The sequence below is a fragment of the Chenopodium album genome, chromosome 24 (genome assembly GCF_948465745.1).
Source record: "Chenopodium album chromosome 24, dcCheAlbu1.1, whole genome shotgun sequence".
Taxonomy (NCBI): Eukaryota; Viridiplantae; Streptophyta; class Magnoliopsida; order Caryophyllales; family Amaranthaceae; genus Chenopodium; species Chenopodium album.
Genome location: NC_137857.1, coordinates 23,842,034 through 23,849,600, shown reverse-complemented (window position 1 = coordinate 23,849,600; position 7,567 = coordinate 23,842,034). Strand labels below are relative to the sequence as shown.

Sequence of the window (7,567 nt, the reverse complement as noted above, 5' to 3'; positions counted from 1 at the left end):
TCATTCATCTGGAGCATCAGGTTGCGCTTCAATAACAGCGTCTCGAAACGTGCTTAGTTGATAGTACGAATCATACAACCTCTTCAACAATGGAAAGTCGTTGATATCGATGTCGAACAACTTGATTGCACAATCTATCTCCGGCGCCAAATACACATCCGCCAGTGCAAATTGATCACCAGTAGCATATTTGGTAGCATGTTGTTCTAACAACTTCTCCAATGCTGCAAACCCTATTTTATATTGATGTTTAGCCAAACCCTTTTTCTCACTTGATCCAAGTCTGTCTTCTATATATTTTTGCACTTGTATATTTACAAACGGCTGTAAACTCGAGGCTACCAAGTTTGCTACCTGTTATTTTATCATTTCCGTACATATAAACATTAAGTGTTAGTATGGTAATTATGATATATACAATATGACAAGTCAAGTTTAACAACAACTTTTTAGTACAGCAGGCTATACCATGTGACAGGGGTTACCCGAGTTATTTTGTTAGGGGTTATCCAAGTTATTCAGTTAGGGATTACTTGAGTTACTCGGTTAGGAATTACTTGAGGAGTTCGGTTAGGGATTACTCGAGGCGTTCACTCGGTCGAGGGATACTTGAGGGGTTACATACTCGGTCAGGGGTTACTCAAGTTACTCGGTCATGGGTTACTCTAGTTACTTGATCAGGGGTTACTTAGTCAGGGTTTGTTTAAGGAGTTCGGTAAGGGGTTACTCGAGTAATTTGGTCAGAGTATTTAAGGAATTCGGTCAAGGGTTAATCGGTGAGGGGTTACGTACTTGAGGGTTCAGTCATGAGTTACTTGAACGGTTACTCAATCAGGGGTTATTTGAGGAGTAACTCAAGTAACATCTGGCCGAGTGAGTAACTCTAGCTTAGTAACCCCTGCCACATGATACAACAGGCCGCATACAAAAAATTGTGCAAGTCTAAACGTAACATAACATAAAAGTCACCTCTCAACAATATATATCACCCAAGCAACCAAGACCAACTACGTGTGCATAATCACCGAAAGATATAAATATAGAAATAAAAAAGAAGCAACAAATAAAAAATAGACCTGATAATTGAGAACTCTTTTATGAAGATGATTTGGTGGAGGCAACAAAGAGGGTTGGGGATACTTCTCTTCCAAATACATAATTATAGCGGAGGACTCAAAGATAACTGTATCACCATCAACTAAAACAGGCACAAAACTTCGAGGACTCATCTTCACAAACTCGGGTTTAAATTGATCTCCTTTAAGTATATTCACCTCTTTGTAATCGAATTCGATCCCCTTCAAGTTTAGAGCGATTCGAACCCTTGCCGAGGCTGAACTCCTCCACCATGAGTACAGCTGAATCTTCTTTGGCTTATGCTCTCCTTCTTCAATCAAACTTGCCATTTTGTTTGTATGAAATATTATTAATTTTAGTGAGATGAACCAAATTATCTTAAATTGATGCTACATATATAGTGCTAATTTAGTACCCTTCAAAAAGAAAAAAAAACATTTGGTGTTAATTTAGTCTTCAATAATTTAGTACACAATTATATTAATGGCAACAATACAATGCCGCAGCAGCCAGGGTTAGTTTTTGCTTACCTAATACCTTACGTAATCCATGTCACTAAGGGCCAAAATTTAGAAACAAGATTTATTATACTCTAATCTATATGATAAGTTTAATTAAATTTTAATCTCTATTTTACGAAAAACGAATATTTTAGTCTTAGGACTTGTTCTCTTAACCTAAAACAAGTAGATCTGGTCAATTTGACTAAACTTTGATCGCACTTTAATACTAATCTGTAAAGAAAAATATCATCAAAATGGGTCTTGTTAGATTCGTCTCATTATGAACTTTTTAAATATGTAATTTTTATAAAAAAATTTATAGCTCGTCTTGTGTGCGGCTAACCACACCATGTGGCCACTTATAAAATAACAAAGTAATCCATATAAAACTGACCAAGTAACCCCTATAATACTAATTGAGTAACCCCTATAACACTTACTGAGTAATCCTATAGCACTGATGAAGTAACCTCTTTAATACTGATCAAGTAACCCCTATGACACTAACAAAGTAATCCCTGCCACACGGTGTGGCCAGCCACATATAAGACTTTGTGAAAAATTTAATACACAATTAACGATATTTAGCGATAAGTAAGTGATAATCAAAAGTTCTGATCTGGTCTCATCTAAATCTTTCTGATCTGATCTGAATTTATTAAAGAATAACTAATAAGTATCTGAAATAAGTTGAAGAAAACAAGTCCTTAATTTCATTTCAAGATTATATTATACCGAAAGCTAATTTTACAAAGGAAAGTAATTTATTTTAAAATGTATAGCAGTTTAAGTAATATTGTTATGTTCCGTTAAGTATTTAAAGATTTATATCAAAATCTGTATTTTTAACCGAGAAAATAATGACCAAAATACCCTAATTCATACAAAAGGACAAACATCACCTCTTATTTCTTCACCTCCTTCACGTTTATGAGATTGAGATGGATTGATGGAATTTGCTGTTCTTTCATTTGTTATTTAATTCCCAAGCTTATCACTTTGCAAATGACAAAAATTGATCTTGCTCACCATAAAAGACAAAACCCACCTCTTCTTAATTAACAATTTATTAAAAAAGAACACTTACGAAGTGAACAAAGAAAAAACAAAAAAAAAAAAGGCATATAATATATTTTAAAATGACCAAAACCTTAACAAGCATACTGTGAGCTACACAGTAACACAACTCGTGCTTGTTCAAAACTCTAAGGAGCCGAGCCGAGCAAAGCCTTGTTGAAATTAGCGAGGAGCGAGCATGAGTCAAGCACAAGTAAAATCGAGTCGAGTAAAGCACCCCTTAACTTTCCTGGAAAAATCTTTAATCTAGAGTTAAAGAGAAGAACCTTATCACCCGGTGCAAACTCTTTTGGTAAGATCCTCTTGTCATGCCACTTCTTGGTCTTCTCCTTGTAGATCCGTGCACTATCATATGCCGACAATCTAAACTCATCCAACTCATTGTCTTGAATGCTGTTCGGTATGCCCAAAGTGTGTCATCAAGCTTCATACTCCAATCCTTCCTAGACTTGGCTACTTCCTTCTCTAAGATCGCCTTGATTCCCCTATTAGAGACCTCAACTTGACCACTAGTTTTGGGATTGTAACTAAGCCCGGTTTTATGATACACACCATACTTCCTAAGTAAGTTGTCCAATTGTCTCTCATGGAAGTGGGTACCCCCATCACTAATAATAGCTCGTGGAACACCAAACCTGGGAAATATGATCTTCTTAAATAACTTGATGATTACCTTAGAATCATTTGTTGGTGAGGCTACGGCTTCTACCCACTTGGACACATAATCTACGGCTACAAGTATGTAACAATTCCCATTGGAAGATGGGAACGGCCCCATATAATCGATACCCCAAACATCAAATATTTCAACTTCAAGAATCCCAATTTTGGGCATCTCATGCCTCCGCGAAATGTTGCTAGTCCTCTGGCAAGAGTCACAAGCCTGCACAAAAGTGTTAGCATCTTTAAACATGGTAGGCCAAAAGAAGCCTGACTCGTTAATCTTAGCCACCGTTTTAGCGGGGCCATGATGTCCACCATAGGGTGAAGTGTGACAACTTGTAAGAACGTCGTGAACCTCCCATTCGGAAACACACCTGCGAAATAATCCATCTGCACACTCACGAAACAAAAAAGGATCATCCCAAAAATAATGTTTAACATCATAAAGGAATTTCTTTTTCTGTTGGTAGGATAAGTCAGGAGGTAGAGTACCACCCACTAAATAATTAGAAAAATCCGCATACCAAGGGTGATGCTCTACTAGTGCATACAGGTTGTCATCAGGGAACGAATCATCTATAGGTAGAGAATCCTTACCCTCATCATACCTGATACGTGACAAGTGGTCTGCCACTACGTTCTCTGCTCCCTTTTTATCCTTTATCTCGATAGTGAAATCTTGGAGCAAAAGAACCCACCGGAGTAGCCTTGGCTTGGATTCCGCCTTAGCTATTAGGTATTTTAAAGCTGCATGGTCAGTAAAAACAATGACTTTAGAACCAACAAGATATGATCTATATTTTTCTAAAGCATATATTACAGCAAGAACCTCCTTTTCAGTGGTGGCATAATTGACCTGGGCCTCATCCAAAGTTTTGCTTTCATAATAAATAGCATGCAAAACTTTGTCCTTCCTTTGTCCAAGCACGGCTCCTAGAGGAAAGTCACTTGCATCACACATGATTTCGAATGGAAGGTTCCAATCGGGCACACATATGATCGGTGCCGATATCAAAGCCTGCTTAATCCTGTCAAAAGCCTCAAGACACTCGTCAGTAAAAACAAAAGGGGCATCCTTAAGCAAAAGCTGAGTTAGTGGTTTAGCAATTTTAGAAAAATCTTTGATAAAACGGAGATAAAACCCCGCATGACCCAAGAAACTCCTAACTCCCTTAACATTAACTGGGGGAGGTAATTGCTCAATCACTGAAATCTTAGCTTTGTCTACCTGTATGCCCTTATCAGATGCAATGTGACCAAGGACTACTCCCTCTGTCACCATAAAGTGACACTTCTCCCAATTTAAAGCCAAGTTGCATTCTTCACATCTTTTCAAGATTTTAGCAAGGTTAGTTAAGCATGCATCAAATGAAGAACCATAAACACTAAAATCATCCATAAAGACTTTCATGATAGACTCTATGAACTCAGAAAAAATACTCATCATGCAACGTTGAAAGGTAGCAGGTGCATTACATAAACCAAAAGGCATTCTACGATATGCAAAAGTGCCATAAGGGCATGTAAATGTAGTCTTTTCCTGATCGTCAGGGTGGATCGGGATTTTGAAAAATCCCGAATACCCATCCAAATAGCAAAAGAACTTATGATTTGCCAACCTCTCAAGCATTTGATCAATAAAGGGGAGAGGTAAGTGGTCCTTTTTAGTGGCGATATTTAATCTACGATAATCAATGCACATACGCCACCCTGTAACAATCCTAGTGGGAATTAATTCGTTTTTATCATTTTTAACAACAGTCATCCCACCCTTCTTAGGAACCACCTGCACAGGACTTACCCATTTGGAGTAAGAAATAGGATATATGATACCTGCGTCAAGTAATTTCATAACCTCTTTCTTAACTACCTCTTGCATATTAGGATTCAACCTCCTCTAGGGTTGAATACAAGGTTTGTAGTTGTCCTCGAAGTGTATCATGTGCATACAAAAATCTGGGCTTATACCCTTGAGATCATCAATACTGTACCCTATTGCCCTTTTGTGGGTTCTTGTAACCTCTAGAAGTTGGGAAGTTTGTGGGTCATCGAGTGCAGTACTAATGATCACAAGGTACAATTCCTGCTCATCAAGGAAAAAATATTTTAAATGAGAAGGGAGAGGTTTTAGTTCAGGTTTCTTCACCTCTATAGGTTTGGATTCCTGAACCAAATTTACTACCTGCACACAATCATTAGCATCAAATTCCTTGGTGGCAAGAGCTCTTTCTATGTCATCCACCTCCTTGCTCCATATGCTCATGTCACCTGCAGACAAATTTCCACAAAGAATTTCCTCCAAGGGGTCTCTTGCAAGAACCTGTGGTAAGCTATCCTCACTAATATCATCCATTACATCAAGCACATCAACTAAATAACAATTTTCTTCAAGCATAGGACCTTTTAAAACTTTCCCTAAGTTAAAAGTTATATTATCATCACCAACAGAAAGGGTTAGTTTACCATTTTTGACATCAATAATGGCTCCTGCAGTATGGAGAAAAGGTCTACCTAATATAATGGGAATTTGCGTACCCTCAGCCATGTCTAAAACAACAAAATCAACAGGGATAAAAAATTTACCAACTCTAACAGTTACATCCTCTAAAATACCTAAGGGGTATTTAACAGAACGATATGCCATTTGCAAAGTTATATTAGTAACTTTTAAATCACGCATATTTAATTTAGAACATACAGACGATGGCATCACACTAACAGAAGCACCTAGATCACATAATCCTTTATCAATGAAGACATTTCCAATATGACAAGGGATAGAAAAACTACCAGGATCCTTTAATTTAGGAGGGGATTTATTTTGTAAAAGTGCACTACATTCCTTAGTGAATGCTACAGTTTCTACTTCAATAAAGGCCCTTTTCCTAGTCAAAATATGTTTCATGAATTTAGCATATGCAGGAACCTGAGTAATAAGTTCTGTGAAAGGAACTGTTACCTGCAAATTTTTTAATACCTCCAAAAACTTACTAAACTGCTTATCCAACTTAGTCTTCAAGTGACGGTTGGGAAATGGTAGCTTGATAACTGGTGGTGCTTCCCTACTCTTCTCCTGGGGTGCATCCTTCCCTGAGGTTGTACCCTGCAATGAATCATCAGAAATATTAGTATTAACAATTTTACCCTAGAGCCCTGCAGGGGCATTTGGTACAACGGAATCAGGATTAGCAATATCAATTAAATCAGGTTCATCCTCTTTGGGCATTTGGGGCCCATCGTAGTGTGAACCACTCCTTAGGGTAATTGCATTCGCATGTTCCGTAGGTTGAATTCCCTACGCTGGAAGGGCTCCCTACTGACGAGATTGAAGGGTAAAGGAGAATTGGGCAATTTGGGTGTCCATGACTTTATTACGGGCTATAATAGAGTCAATTTGTTGGTCTCTACTCTCCATATGCTTTTGCATACTGGTTAGCATTGCTCTAATTTCTGACAAAGCAGGGTCAGAAGATGTAGTGGGGGTTTGTGCTAGGGCTTTCTAGTTAGCATGAGGGTGGTAATATTTCTGCTGTGGAGGGGGTGCTTGTTGTGGTTGTTGTGGAGGTGGAGGATTTTGAACATTGGTGCTACGGTAAGATAGGTAGGGATGGTTCCGGTGGCCAGGATTGTAGGTGTTGGAGTATGGGTTATTTTGCTTGTAAGTTTGGAAAGCATTAACTTGCTCCATTGAACTCCTGCAATCTTGTTCATAATGACCTACACTTCCACAATTTTCACAGAAAGCATCGTTAGCATTGTTAGTAACAGCAGAAACATTAGCAACAGAATTAGGAATATTAGTACTAAGATTATCTAATTTCTGGCAAATAGATGTAAGCTGGGCTTGCATAAGGGTTACTAAATCAACATGGTGCTTGCCCTTATTTGCATAACCTCTAGTATTCCCATATTGGGAATTGTGTATTGCCATATCTTCGATAACCTGACCTGCATCATCAACATTAAGATTCATAAATCTACCGCTAGCTGCGAAGTCTAAAATTGTCCTTGATGCATTCCCAAATCCATTGTAGAAAGCTTGAATTAACTACCACTTTGACAAGTTATGGTGGGGACACTCCCTCTGCAGATCCTTGAATCTTTCCCAAGCCTCATATAATGCTTCATCTGGCTCCTGGGCAAAGTTTTGAATGGCGCTTATCAGTAAAGCTGTTTTCTCTGCAGGGTAATATTTATTATAAAAATCCAAAGCAAGTGTCTCCCAATTAGTAATATGAAGTGCAGCT

At 38.1% G+C, this 7,567-nt stretch overlaps 1 pseudogene; it reads right to left on the bottom strand.

Annotated features, from left to right (window-relative positions):
* Positions 1–1,406, bottom strand: LOC145610672 (glutathione S-transferase 2 pseudogene; annotated as a pseudogene).
* Positions 1,407–7,567: the final 6,161 nt, after the last annotated feature.